This window comes from Plectrocnemia conspersa, unplaced genomic scaffold, assembly GCF_051122295.1.
Source record: "Plectrocnemia conspersa isolate PC_06_02 unplaced genomic scaffold, ASM5112229v1 ptg000009l, whole genome shotgun sequence".
NCBI classification, from domain to species: domain Eukaryota; kingdom Metazoa; phylum Arthropoda; class Insecta; order Trichoptera; family Polycentropodidae; genus Plectrocnemia; species Plectrocnemia conspersa.
Genome location: NW_028277173.1, coordinates 19,672,548 through 19,687,720, shown reverse-complemented (window position 1 = coordinate 19,687,720; position 15,173 = coordinate 19,672,548). Strand labels below are relative to the sequence as shown.

Genomic DNA, 15,173 nt, shown 5'->3' with positions numbered 1-15,173 from the left:
TGTTTTCAACAAAGACTGATAAGTCAACTCAGTGGCGTAGCTAGGGGTGCGAGCATTTTCGCGATGGAAGGACCGTTTGTGTAGTGTGCTTCTTAAACTGAATGCACTAAAAAAATATGTATCCACGAATAGCTAAGAGCTAAAGTGAATGTGAGAAAACATTAAACAACAATTGCTGCAACAGCTATAAATGCTGATTTTATGACTCGATCGATCATAAAATGCCGCCCCAAGAGATAAAAAATATTTTGACCGGCCCGAAAATTTGGCCAATTTCTTTGAATCGGTAAAAGTCGAAGTTCCACCATATGTTTGCTGGAGTCGAGTACGAGCTAAGACAATGAAATACCTAATAACCATTAACATATTTCATCAAACTTGAACTGTTTTGCATATTTTTTATATGCATATAAAATGTAGCGTAGTGGGGGGGAGGGGTCAAAAGAGACCACATGTCCCGGTTTTGTTTTTTTTGTCCAAAGTTTTGGCATATTGAAGAAAAGCATTAAGTTTCAGATCTTGTATTAGATAATTGTATGGGGGAGGGCAAGGATCCCGGGCGGCACAAACCCTAACCACCCCACTGATTGTCAACCGAATAAGGATTGATTGCATTTAAAATATGGCAATGCGAAATGTGAAAATGACTTAAATATATGTAACAAAAAACACGCATTCTAAATAATATAAATTAACTTCAATACATGTATGGCAGTGTTCTAAACGTTTTAACCACTTAACCACTTGTTAAAGATGATTGTACTAGCTTAATTTATCAGTACACCAAGTATTTTATATTTATTTTTAGAAATAAATCCTGACGTTTGAAGAGTAATAACAGTTGACTCACTAAAAAGCCGCTGGCGTTTAAAGGGTTAAAAAACCAACGACAAAAGCAACCAAAGAAACTGCCTTTTATTCGATGATTACATTTTTCTTTAGAAGTTTTATGTCTACTATGAGAAAGGGATGAGGAAAGTCTGCTTGTATCAAATTAGAAGGGTTTTTTAAAGAGGAAAATAATAAAAAAAACGGATAACGTTGATTTGTAACATATTTGCTCAGTCTTGTTTATTGTTATTTTTATTAAGAATAAACGTATTCGTTCGTAGATATCTACAATAGTATACATGAGAACGTAATATAAACAAAATACACAGAGAAAAAAGAGGAACGACAATCCAGTACTACAATAAAATAATAAGCCACATGTTGGAAAATTAAAACTATTCAACTAATATTAAAATAATGTGAATTTTAAAATTAAGCTACTCTAGCGGAAGAGGTAAATGGTTCGGTGATTATAGCGGAAACGAAAATTTCGCACAGCGAAAATATCAAAAAACAAACATATTATCATATATAATCATATACACAAATACAATGTGTATTTAAGATTATATAAAAATAATGTCTGTGTATATAATAGATGTGAATATGATTTTAATTTTAAAATATCATGTTTTAAAAATATTTTACAATTATATTAGTAGTTACATTGGTATGATACTTAAATTTTCTGTAATTACACAAATTTTTACTTAAAAATAGATAAAAATATTAAGCATCAAAAGTATTAAGCAATCCGGTCACCCAGCACTATATCTAATGGCAAATGTTTCAATAAATACAATATCTCAACCCTTAAAATAAAATTATAAAACTTCATGAAGTCACGTAATGGGTAAATTATTCTCAATTCTACTTTCTCAAAAGCACTTGCATATTATATAAATAATTGTTCTATTCAAAACTACGTGGCAAAAAGGTATTCTCGTGTATTGCCCATAAATACATATCTAAATTTCTACTGATAAGCAGTTTAGAAATCATTAAAAAATGTATTCGATGAAAATTTTATTGCCTGCACTACACTCTCTGGAAGTTGTCCGAACCAAAGTTACAACTGAAGTCGGCCGAGACCTACGACTTCGAGTAAGCGAACACACTGTCGCAAATTTCTTATGCCGTCCGGACGGCGGCTTCTGTCACGTACAGCCGGCATATTTGCGCGCGATCGAAAAATGTGGCAAATAATCTCAATTTTTAAATTGTCATATTATTAAAATTACGCTACTGGTAATTTTAAAAATTTGTGTGGGCACTCACCAATACAATGTCAGTGAAAAATTTTCGGTTGCAAATATTCAATTTACGCAAAATCTTTGTCGGCTTTTGCAAAATGCCATATGGCATAAAAATGATACTTCAGAATACGAACACCACATCTGTAACTATCCTAGAATTTGTCGCCATCGATTCTAAATAAGAATTCGTTATGGTATGACATTTATATAAACCGATCTAGGAAAATACATATGGATATTCGAAACGATTTTTTTTTAACAAAATCAAGTAGCACTAATTATTTAATTTTATATGAAAAAAATATAATAACGATATCTGTTAGTATAATATACTATCAAAAATATAATTAATCTCTTTTGGTGCCCTAAAATATTAAAAGATGTCAGTAAGAGTCTGTTGAAGTCCCCGATAAGCATGTGGTATTATAACTTGACCACGTGACCGCGATGCAGCGTTCGACATGAGTGTTAACCGTAGGACGCCTACGCGCATACTGAAATTGAACCAAGTTACTCGTTCTATCTTAGTTTGCGAGAGAGCGAACAAGGAAGTATCTTACCGCGCTCGAAAGAGCAGCTTCGACTTCGATCCTTTTGCCGACAATGTTCGGAAGCACTCGAAGCTGGCCAACTCGACTGAATTACTCCCTCTTTACCTCCCGTTCTCGGTAACCTCGGACAACTTCCGAGAGATTTTAGAGCGGGCAGAACCGAACTCGACCGAAGTAACCCACTATATTCTGCGTCCTTGGCCAGCCTTGGCCAACTTCCAGAGAGTGTAGTGTAGGCATATGGATAGGTTTGTATAAGTACCAATCTTAAATAATTTAGGCAGAAAAGTTTTCTTAGATCTGTAAATTTCTTTAAATGAGTAGTCAAAAATATAAAATAAAATTACGCGCTAATGTCGGCGCGGTAATGTCCTGCGTGCTAAAGTCGGGGTTGTACTGCGCGCTCATGTAGCGCGCGCCAGTAGGATCACCATGTACTATATGCACGTTGTACCCAACAGCTGCGTTTTGTGTAGTGTGGGATAAATCCGAATTTTGCACTCCGAACCATACATGGTTATTCGGATTTATCTGCATTTTGCATCTAAAAGGTTAACACAACTGTTGCAATCTTTATGCTGCGGAAACTGATAATTATACGAGAACAGTCAAACCAGTCTGCAACGTTAAAATAAAACAATCGATTTTACTTTCCCTCGTCTATGAAAAGTTAACCTTATCTTGGATATTTTATTTGACTATTGCAAATAGAAACCTTATTTATTTTATAAATGCATTACCAAACGCTAACCTTGTTCGATTATCTCCAAAAAAGCATGAAACATCAAAATCGTCATTGAAAACAATATTGAAACACCCTCGGCATCACATGCATCATGCCTCAAAAGTCAATTGGGTCGGCGGAAAGCTTGCGAAAGCTCCGCTAAAAAGCGACCGCAAAACTAGATTACTAACGCCTGGAACTAGCGTTATCCGCAAACGTGTTTCTAAGGTAAGGCGATGTCGTGACATTTTCAAGGTTCGACGACTACGACTACGATGATGGGTGTAAAAAAAGGCTCAATGTACAAAGTCTCCACTCATTCTTACCGCACCGGGTCGGGTCGTTCACACTACCGATATGTGACAGCTGTTACAACATCGATCCACTGTTGCAACAATCTCTATAGAAAAATAACAACACGTGACGGAAACTCAAGCAAAACGCGAAGTTAACTATAAGTCTTCATCCATTGTGCGGAAGTTAAATCAACGTCTGCGACCAATGACAAGACAAGTCATCCGCTCGATCGATCGCGACAGGGTTCGCCAACCCTTTATCTAGGTGTGTAAATATCCACTTCAAAGTCAAACAGATAATAGTGCATGACATTTTAAACGCAGATATGAAGTAAATTACACGTCTGCCGCATTATAAATAGGTCCACTTCCTCATTCAGATTCAGAGCCATCCTCTCGATCATCCTACGCCATTAACACTAGATTTACCAGCTATTTAAATACACCTATTTCTTCCAAAGCCAGTCAAAATGACTGGTGTATAAAAAAAAAAAGAAAAAATGCTTATTGTAGCTTCCAGTCTTTATTAACTATTAAAAAATGAGAAAAAAGTTGAACAATATTAATTGTAATAAATAAATTGATTTCTTTACATTGTTAAATAACAAAACACTTAATTGTTTACAGTTTGCGATCACAATTTCTACATATGTAGATTTTGCTGTATGTACACTTTCCGCATACACTTTTTTTGCATGTATTGCAAATATTTGTAGTCTTATTGTTATTGCAATATCCTACTTGACACCACTTGCGTACAGAAACAGTGCCACTTGAAGTTGGTATATCAACTTCGTGTGGTTTTAGCCTTGAAGTCTGATACTCTGAAGCAAGTTCTTCTGCTAATCGAAACAGAAAGTCTTTTCGTGAGATATTTTCTCCTGTTATGTTTTTGTATATTATCCAGCTATTTATTCCGGCTAAATCTAAAATATTGAAAAACACTTGTAATGGCCACCTTCTGGAACCTGATTTCACCGTATATTTTCGTGCCATTTGATCTGTGATATCTACACCAAATTTAGTTCTATTATAAAACGATACAGTTTCAGGTAATTTCTTAGCAGCTTTATCAATTTTTATGTGTTTATGTTTTGTACTTAGTATAAGCACTTTTTTATTTGGTTTGCTCTTATAAACGGTAAGTGTGCATCCATTGGATTTGTATAACAACGTTGAGAAACGTGCCATGCTGTCTTTTTTCAGTTTGCAAGATATCGGCAGTTCCCTCTTGTTTGCGCGTATTGTTCCAAGCAACGAAGTATTTTTAGATCTTAATTTTAACGCTAAAGGAATACTTGTAAAAAAATTGTCAGTTGTTACAGTTCTACCCTTCATGGTATATGGTTCAAGAAGTTTCATTACGACAAATTCGCTTAGGGGGGTTGTTACACTTCGGGCCTCGTCTTTTCCTAAATACGGAAAACCATTTACCACATATTTTGTCTCTAAATCAGACGCCAGCCAAAATTTTATGCCAAATTTATGTGGTTTGTTTGGCATATACTGGGTAAATCTGCATCTGGCCTTCGTTGGAAAAAGTTGCTCATCCACGGTAATATAAGCTCCCGGTTTGAAGCAATTTTGACTATTTTCAATAAATTTGTCCCAAACTGCTGAGACTAAAGCGAATTTGTCTGTTTGCAAACGTTGACTCCTCTGATTTCTTTTGTCGAAACGAATGTATCGCAGAATCTCAGTAAAATCACGTCTACTCATAGCGCTGGAGAAAAATGATGGTCCCCACTTGTTGTTCCACAAATATTGAAGCCTCAAAGTATTTCCTTCGTATGCCCCACGTGCGTACAATATTGCAAGAAATCCCTTCAATTTTGCTTGCGTAATTGTCCAGTTTTTCCCCAAAACTCGAGAGGCTTCTAACTCTGTACAAATTCGTATATGTTCCAAAATATGGTTATCAATCAGTAATAGGAACGCACTACTTAGATTCCCACTTATAATGTTTCTTTTAGCATGTGCTGTTGGTCCGTGTACATCTTTGAAAACACACTGAATTGGTAATCTACCAGCAACACCTCCTTCTTCAATTCTTGTCCAAATAGTTCCGTCTGAAGCAATTTCAGTTTGCTGATTTGGTACGTTACTTTCACCTTCAGATTCAGAACTGGAAGGGAATCGCATGCATCGCCTCGTACGTTTGTTCGGAATATTTTCGCAATCACTGTCACTTGACTGATCTATATTGTCTTCATCAGGAATTTCCTCATCACTACTCTCGATAATAGCACTGTTATCACCATTGCCTTGTGGATCAATTTGTCTATCTAAAAATTCACCGTCGCTATCATATAATTCACTTTCTACATCTGAACATTCCAGAGGTATGCTGGTTGCATTTTCTAAGTATGTAGAAACTTTTATTCGTTTTGACATTTTCAGGGGCTGACGATCGCTATAAAAATAAGATGAAACTGAGACACTTTCTTCCTATTTAGGCTTCATACTGAAGAATATATTTTTGAATATTGTATGTTTCTTACCTGTGTAACTGTGCGGGTAAAGATAAATGATTACGATTGGAGATCGCTTGGAACTAAGATTTTATGGTGTGTTTTGAACGAAGCTCGAAACAAGACTGTTTGTGCCTCGTGCATTTATGAAGAAAGTGCTCGTAAAATCTTTTAAAAATGACGTAATTGCCCTAATTGGGTCAACGCCGATAAAGAAATGAACGAATGACACATGGGCGCTATATGTACTGCATCGGCTCCATGATTCTTTCGAAATCATACATTTTTTCATAGAAAGACGCACGCAGTCATTTTGACTGGTACTGGTATAAATGTCAATAACAAAAAATATATTTGTTACTAATATATATAAAGTAACATTAAGTTCATAAAATGTATTCTCTACTTATAGCTACAAAAGTCATAACATCATTTCGGAAAGCAATTGCTATATGTGGTAGAAATTTTGAATTGAAATTGCACGACCAGTCAAAATGACTGGTCTGGTAAATCTAGTGTTAACCGCGCGCTACACGGCGACTGAATACCTAATTAGTGAATTCTGTCGACAAAACTTTTTATTCGCAACCAATTAACCTACATAGGTGATTGACACACGGGCGCTAACAAATAAATCGCAGACGTCGCCGGTTAGCAGCAACCTTCCACCAGATTAATACATTCTAAGTAGCATCGACAACCTTGAGGCGGCAGCTTGATGCATAGTACATGGTTACGTACTGTCGAATTCAATACCAACCTCTGTCGAGAGTGAGTAACGGTAATTCTCCGGTAATAGTGACGCGGCGAGCTGAAACTGCAATGATTCAACAGCAGTCAGCATCTGCAAGCAGCGCCTCTTGAGATCAAACGGTGTGTCACGGTGGTTGAAGATGTGAATGAAATGGCATCGTGATTCACTGGACACGATGGTTAAATTTTGCTTGTGATAATTGAAATTTTACGATTCGATATAAAACGAAGCTAATTAGTTGAATGATGATTATACACATGTCCCTCGATTTACGCGTTAGATACGAACCAGGGAAATTTGTGATAAAACAATCGAATGGTATTCACGTATACTTTGAACGTTTTTTTAATATATAAAGTATACGGGCAAAATCTTCAGCGACACGCATGCACTCTAAAAATAAACTTCAGGACACCCTGCACGGGCAGCGGGAGAGGTTCCAGATGTGGGTCAAGTGGGAGTAAGCCATTATCCCATGCGTTTGTATATCGCCGCGCTACATCTGTGATTTGAAGTATGTATTTAAAAAATGTTAAACTGAACCCCTGTAAATCGAGGGATACGTGAACATATAAATCAATATTCAGATGTGACCCGTTTAAAAAACAGCAACATCACTAAAAAAAACTGTATACCATTTTTTTACAACAAATAAAAGATTAAACTTGATTATTTTTCTACAAAGATCTGAATTATATGTGAAGTTATTCACTGGTTTACAATATATGCGCAAAATTTTAAATATCCTCTATATGTATTGTTTTAGAATGAGATTTGATATATTATATTAAATTCATGAAACGCGTAATTATTTCGCCATTCCCTGTACTCCCTTTATATTTACCACAAACGGCAATTGCGTGAATAAAATTATAACTTTAACTTATGTGTTAGTTATTTTTGGCATAATTTTTCAATAAATTAATACAAATTTTAATAAAACAAAATAGTTTTAACTCAGACGTGTGTTTGTGTGTGACTTTTATAGCGACATAAATTATAATTCATGGCTTTGTCGTAAATCAAGTGCTGAAAATAATAATTTCCAGGAATGGCGTCTCTCGTACGTACTACACACGCGAAAGTAGACAACTTTCGGCGCTTTCGCAGAAAACCCTGGAAAAACAATCGTTATTAACCTTGCGGTCACTCGGGGGGTGATTTAATCAACGATGGCGTGCAAGGCGAGTTTTACATTGTTTTTCCACAGAGAGGATAAAAATCTCCCTAATCGACCCAAATTGTTTCCAGACGATCATCATTTCGCACACACTACGCAGCAACATCTGAATTATCACATCATAAATGTGTCATCAAATAAATGGTCACAGTCTGCGTGTTCGCCATCAACGCACACCCTTTAGTACCACACCACCCCACTGTGTGAACAAGCATGGTAATAATACAAATATGGGTCACATGAGGAACGTACAGTCGAACGTGGCTATCGAGTCACTTTTATTATTAAGCAAAACAATGCTGAAAATAAAAAAGCGCTAAAAGCCATAGCAGACAATCGTTACGGCTGAATAGCGTAACAATTGCTGAAAAGTAACGAAACGTATTCGTACAGCGCGCATGAAAAAATATTCTTCACCAGTACATAAAAATTTTCCTTTACAATATTATAATGATTTTTTTTTATTTTATTACTCATAAAAGAAAAACATTGCTTCTTATATATTATAGTATATAAGGCTATGTTAGTTATGTATAATAAGAGCCGACCAACTCGGACCGAAATATATATTATAAAAATATGATATGTCAACTACTGTAGAGTGCTTTATATGTTACCATTTGGTATGTAATATTTTATATATCCATACATTAAAGACAGAGTAGGACAATACCAAGAAAAATAATATTCGCCATCGTGCGGAATTTACGTTAAACGCAATTGCTTTGGCCATATTTGGCCGTTCAATATACTTAGGGTTTGTTTGGTTTACCAGCATTCAGACCCATGTAGGTTTTGGGACACGGTCAATTGGGCGACGGCGATTGGGCGACGGTCAAATGGGCGATTCAAAATGGGCGACGGACAAATGGGCGATGGTCTTTTGGGCGATACAATAATAATGCATTACAAATAAATGTGTAGCAAATCATGATCTTATAATTAATTAAATAATTTACATAATTTAATACATATTAAAATATATATATACATACGAAAATATAAGTAATATTTTTTAGAATAGAATTAAAAGATGAAAACATTATTCGGTCTAAACAAAATATAATATACCTACATAAGATATAGTATGTATATATTTACTTATCATTTGTGCTCATTTAATCATAAAATATCACTTAAACAGTTTGATTTTTTTCATTCAAGAATTTAAGAGAGTTACCCGATATCATAAAACGCTTAAAGCACGCGGCTTAAGTCGGTAATTTTATTATAAATACCTACCTGATAAATGTTCTTAGTGGGCCCTTACGCGAATTTTTTTTTTGTTTTGAGCCTTGGAAACTACTGTGAGAACAATCTTTTGGAATTTCCAAAAATCGCATATTTTACCGTTATCTATTTTAAACTGGATAGAGTGGTTATATATAAATATAATAAGCTAGAACTAGCGCTGATAAATGTTTATCGTGGATTTTGCCCTTTCCGCGATTTTTTTTATGTTTTGAGCCTTGGAAATTAGTGATAGAATAAACTTTGGGAATTCACAAAAATCGCATATTTTACAATTATCTATTTAAAATTAGATAGGGTAGTTATATATAAATATAAAAACCCATAACTAGCGCTCAGTATACTTTTGAATTTTGACTGAAAACATTCGCAAAAAGTTTCGTTGCGTCTTTGAAAATTATTTTTGTCGTGGTTTTAAAACACTTTGTCACAGTGTCATTGTGTTTTTGGTAAAAAATTCAGTACAGCAAGAAAATAAGTATGTGTCTTTATATTCACATGTGGGTTATATTTTATGTGTTATTTATAGATAATTGTTTTTTATAGATTATTGTTGAGAGCGACTAATTTGAGTTACTACAGTTTATATTCTTCATAAATGGATAATTCAGACATATAAAGTCAAAAAGACAAGGAAAAATATTTTTGGAATGGATATTTTTATAAAAAGAATAGACCAAAGAATTTTTATAAAAGTTTTGAGGTACAATAGAAAAAATATCATAGAATATTTACGTGGTATTGCATATAATTATAATATGAGTTAATAATTTGAAAATAAAATTGTTTTTCATTTAATATACATTTTCGTTTTAATGTATATTTTATTAATATTCAAAATAAAGCAAAGCGTGCAAGTTTTTTTTTATTTCTGTCGCCCATATGACCGTCGCCCAAATAACCATCGCCCAATTGACCGTCGCCCAATTGACCGGAATCGCCCATTTGTCCGTCGCCCAATTGTCGCGTACCGTAGGTTTTAAGCATACTTTACCTCAGCGTTGTGTTTTAAAATTTGATAAAAATATTTTAGTAGCTACGCATTCGTCTCGACACGTTTTGTAACTGATACATCAGCTAAATATATATATATAATTTTAAATCTGGAGTAAGCCCGCCCATACAAATCACTGCCTGATGCTTCTACCGCATCTACCACAAAAGAGATAATTTGTTTTAAATGATCTCATTCTATAAGCACACTGAAAAAATTAATGATGTAAAATCCAGGGCTGTGGAGTCGGAGTCGGAGTTGGAGTCGTGGAGTCGTGGTGTTTTGGCCGGAGTTGGAGTCGGAGTCGTGAAAAATGAGCGACCCCGAACATTTTTTATATTAAATGCATTTTTTTTAATTATGAAATTTATGAAATTTTAATTGCGGAATGATGAATGTGTAAATCGTATGAATATAAAACGCGTAGAAAAACACCAAAAATACCTGATAAAATTAAACTTTTTTGAGTCGGAGTCGAAGTCGGAGTCGGAGTTGGAGTGGAGTCGTGTTGTTGGTAAATATCGGAATCGGAGTCGGAATCGGAGTCGTGTTTTTTTTTAACGACTCCACAGCCCTGGTAAAATCAATAGAAACGCATAGCAAAAAAATGCGTAATTTTAAATGTTGTTTTTATTTATAATAATATATACTCCCAGGAAAGAGAGGCTAAAGATAGAAGTATTTAAAATATAGTACTGGATAAATATACTCGGTGTCTATATGTGGAAAAAAAGGACACAAGATATGTACGGAGAAAGTTATCCGGATCAAGAAATGCTTTTAACACGCATGAAATGAGCCAATCGGCACAAAAGCTGACCTTTTTGGATTGAAAAAATCAATTTATACGGGTCAGATTGTTATTAAATAATAACTTCTAACAAACTCTAAATTTGAACGTGTCTTTATATTTGTGATTTTTTATACATTTCGATTTTCACCTTCGAGCATCTAGACCTCGAAAACGGGATCAAGGACCGGTACAAAGTAACCCCATATAACCCCAATAAAACCCATTTAAATTTGAGTGAGTATAAAGTAAAAAATAATATAAAGCAACAAACTAAATATCAGTATTTAAATAAACTTTGGGTTAGAATAAAAATCAAATCTCGATCAGAATTATAATAACAGCCTGGTCGTAATTATATTATTCAGTGTCAGAATAAATATCAAACAGTTAGAATAAAAATAGCATACGGTCAGAATAAAAATATAGGACGATCATGTGAATTAAAATAACATAATAAAATTTATTAACATAAATGGACAATGAATTATTTATTTTAAACATATCTAATATAATAGCTCGCTCGCAACAAAACTGTTGAATAGGTTAAGTGAGAGCGAGCGTTGGTCAGAACATTTAATTGTATGTAAGACGCGAATATATTTAGAGCGACAAACGAAACGGGAATAACGAGAGAGCGGCGGCGGAGAGGTTGGAACCATAACCACTGACCATCTGTCAACATAAAACTGACCTTGAGGTTATAATACAGATTATATATTATAAATGCTGTATATATATTATTTTGTGGGGAGTCTTCATACACGCAGTGTAATTTTAAGGTTAACCAAATGAAAATTAAAGAATAATATAACTTGACAATTGCATAATATAAACAATGGGTAACCCGCAAGAAAGATACAATAGACTGAACGGACCACCACGGAAAACCCCCGTAATGTCCAGAGGAAAAACAATGCTTTTAAAACATAATGCAACTAATAAAAAATGTGTCAAAGCTCGGCAACACACCAACAAGAGGACCATTCCGAGGACATGATTCTTCGGCCAGCTTCTCCACCAGCGCTCGGAAAAAAGCATACACAACTCTACAATAGTTTGTTTCGATATATGTATGTAATACTGATTAAATTGTTACCGGCTTTCCGGTGTATATTTCTGGCTGCGAAGTCACACGCCTTGGGCAGCAAATACTAACATAGATACTGACCAATGAACTGTAATAATACTGACTGAAAAATATTGTTCTGACCATCTTGAAAAATAATTCTTATCATTTAATATAAATTCTGACCAGTCTAATTTAAATTTTAACCATTTAATACAAATTCCGACAAATTAATATTCTGACCATCATGTTTGACTACAACCGTATCAAAACTTTGAGCCGAAAAATACGAAAAAAATAAAATCGCATTCAATTTATTGGATTATCTTTATAAAGTACAATAAATATCATCTAGTTATTATTAATTTTGGAGTTTAAATGTTCCCTGCTTGGGAAGGTTAACCTAAGTACAGTGGAACCTCTACTTACGAGTGACTTGACTTACGAATATATTGAGATACGAGCAAAATTTTTATTAAATTTGACTTGAAGACGAGAAAAAAAAACGTATTGCGTAACTTAAAAAAATCTTTTATGTATTATGTATTTACTATTAATTCATTTAAATTTTTCCCATTGAAATGGATTATTGGCATTTCAATTAATTTCAATGGAGAAAATTTATTTGACATACAAATAATTTGAGTTACGAAACAAATTAAATTAGTAATTCTAGGCACCACTGTACCTTTATTATCTCAAATATGTATATTTTTAAAGGTACGCTATTAGATATAATCTCTCATGACTGTTAATTAAATGATAATATTGAATTTCTCTTATTTTGTACGAGATATTCACATTTATAAAAGACTACTACAATACAATACAGCGAGCAAAAGTACCAATCAAGATCATTCTCAAAATACTTAGACACCTATCATTATATACAATTATGTTGCTGCGTCTAGAAGTTCAACACACGAGCTGTGCAAAAAAATTGAATCATCCTGATGCTGCGAATCGTACTGAGAAACCAATTAAACGGCCGACCATCTCCTAATTAGGATTTATTAAGTCTGCAAAGATAACGTTAAATTCAATGAAGACAACAATAAACTTCTTGTTGCTAGTAAAATAAATAACGAAGGACCTTCGACGCGAGACTGATAAGTCGCTATATATGTATATATATACATATATAAAATAATAATAAAAACAATGCTCTCGCGAACACAAACAATTTATCAACAGTATATGTATGAGTAACCATGGCACATGCACAACTTTCCAGTTCCTACAATGGTATCAAAGGATGCACGCATAATCTAACAGGATGCGGTAGTGCGGTCACACTGGGCAACCGAGAAGGTCATTGCTATAGTGCGCAATAATCGCAAAATTTGCCACGAGAGCGCTGCCGCCCCCTGAAGCCGCCCGACCCCTAAACTAAGGTAATTTATTTGGCGCGGAAAAGGGTGTGTTTCACGAGGATGAGTCACACACAATTTATACGTCGCTCGGAGCATTGCGCCCTCTCGGAAAAATATATGTATATAAAAGCACCCCCGCCGCCACGAGGGCGTGTAGCGGGCGAGGTTCGCTTTCGATTTCGTAGCAGTTACACTGGGTATTATGGAGGATGATGAAAAACAATTGCAGCGACAGTGTTCTCGTAACTCAGTGTGCTTCTCTGACGTGGGAATAATCGTGTGGGAATGCCGCGACCGTGGGTACGAAAACAAAAGGAGCGACACACTCCGCAGCACATGGACGAGTTAAAAATATGATAATAACAAAAAAAAGCCTGAAACGACCCGGAGAGGGCCACTGAACCGGAGGGTTGGCCGCTTGACCCCGACGAGCGAGGGTCTTGACTGTGCGTCCTTGACTTCTCTTGAGGTGTCATCGGGAATTGCGAGGCGGTCTAACCCTTTCGGTCCCACGGATCATAGATTAAAAACTGTAGACCAGTAAATTTTAATATGTAGACCAGTAAACTATAATGATTAATAAGGCTTGGGAGAAAACAGAAGCTTTAACGGAATTTTAGGTGCTTTAAAGAACGAGACACAAATAACTTCTTAAAATTTTAAACATACTTCGATTAATTTGATGACTTGATAATAACGATATACAAAAAAATTGGATGGTGAAGTGAACAACTTTAAAATAGTATATTTATTTATTTATTTATTTAGATTATATACCGAGTTTATTCCATATATGCTAGATAGATTATGTGATTTCTTATTATTGAAGATTGAAGTCATGGTTAAATATGTTTTATTTATTTGTGTATTATAAACTACAATGTCACACTAAATTTTGTAACCTAAACCAAACAATAATGCATGGGAAAAGCGTCTTAAATAAGTAATTACATAAGGCATTAAAAGATGTATTATTTACGAGTTTTATCAAAGACATATGTAATTACCTTAATGCGCGACGTATTTAAATAAAGTAATTACACAAACACAAAAATATGTATTTATATTTTATACTCGGAAGAGAAAGCAATTACGCAGTCATAAGCCGTTCGCCCTCATAGGCATATATATTATCATAGAACAGAACACATATATTCACCGCAGATAATAACCTCCAAGAAATGCAATTATCATGCAAAACCGTAAAAAAAGGTTATTATATTTTAAATCAAATTACCCATGAATGCAGCTTAAAATAATATTGTTACGGGGCTTTTTTTTCAGTCACTACTTCACTAGCCAAGAACGTTCATTAAGGATTAAATTTTCAGATTCATTAAAATTCAATAACTAGGAAGATGGTAAAAGAAGTACAAAACATAATAACTTACTGTTGCGCCCAGCAACACCAGTATAAATATTAATCTACCTAATGTTTAATATGTAAGCATTGCAACGAATAAAAAAACAATTCTCAATTCAAGCAATGCAGTGCAGTTTCAGCACGATGTTTTTACTCAATTGACATGAAGCTGATCTACTACAATTCCATTCTACTTTGTTAAACTATTTCAAACTACTTTAAATAAAATAGCACAGTACAATCTAACATTTTAAAATTTTGTAGCCCTAT

At 34.5% G+C, this 15,173-nt stretch overlaps 1 protein-coding gene and 2 long non-coding RNA genes across 3 annotated transcripts in view; all 3 read right to left on the bottom strand.

The window, feature by feature from the left end:
• Positions 1-15,173, bottom strand: part of Meltrin (disintegrin and metalloproteinase domain-containing protein meltrin) — a 52,955-nt gene that overhangs the window by 30,453 nt on the left and 7,329 nt on the right. The gene's annotated exons all lie outside the window — the stretch shown is intronic.
• Positions 791-8,655, bottom strand: LOC148232163 (uncharacterized). Its single transcript, XR_015810789.1, has 2 exons — positions 6,653-8,655; positions 791-4,077 (listed from the first exon to the last, which is right to left on the bottom strand). It is a non-coding gene; the product is annotated as an uncharacterized LOC148232163 (long non-coding RNA).
• Positions 4,166-6,285, bottom strand: LOC148232164 (uncharacterized). Its single transcript, XR_015810788.1, has 2 exons — positions 6,160-6,285; positions 4,166-6,071 (listed from the first exon to the last, which is right to left on the bottom strand). It is a non-coding gene; the product is annotated as an uncharacterized LOC148232164 (long non-coding RNA).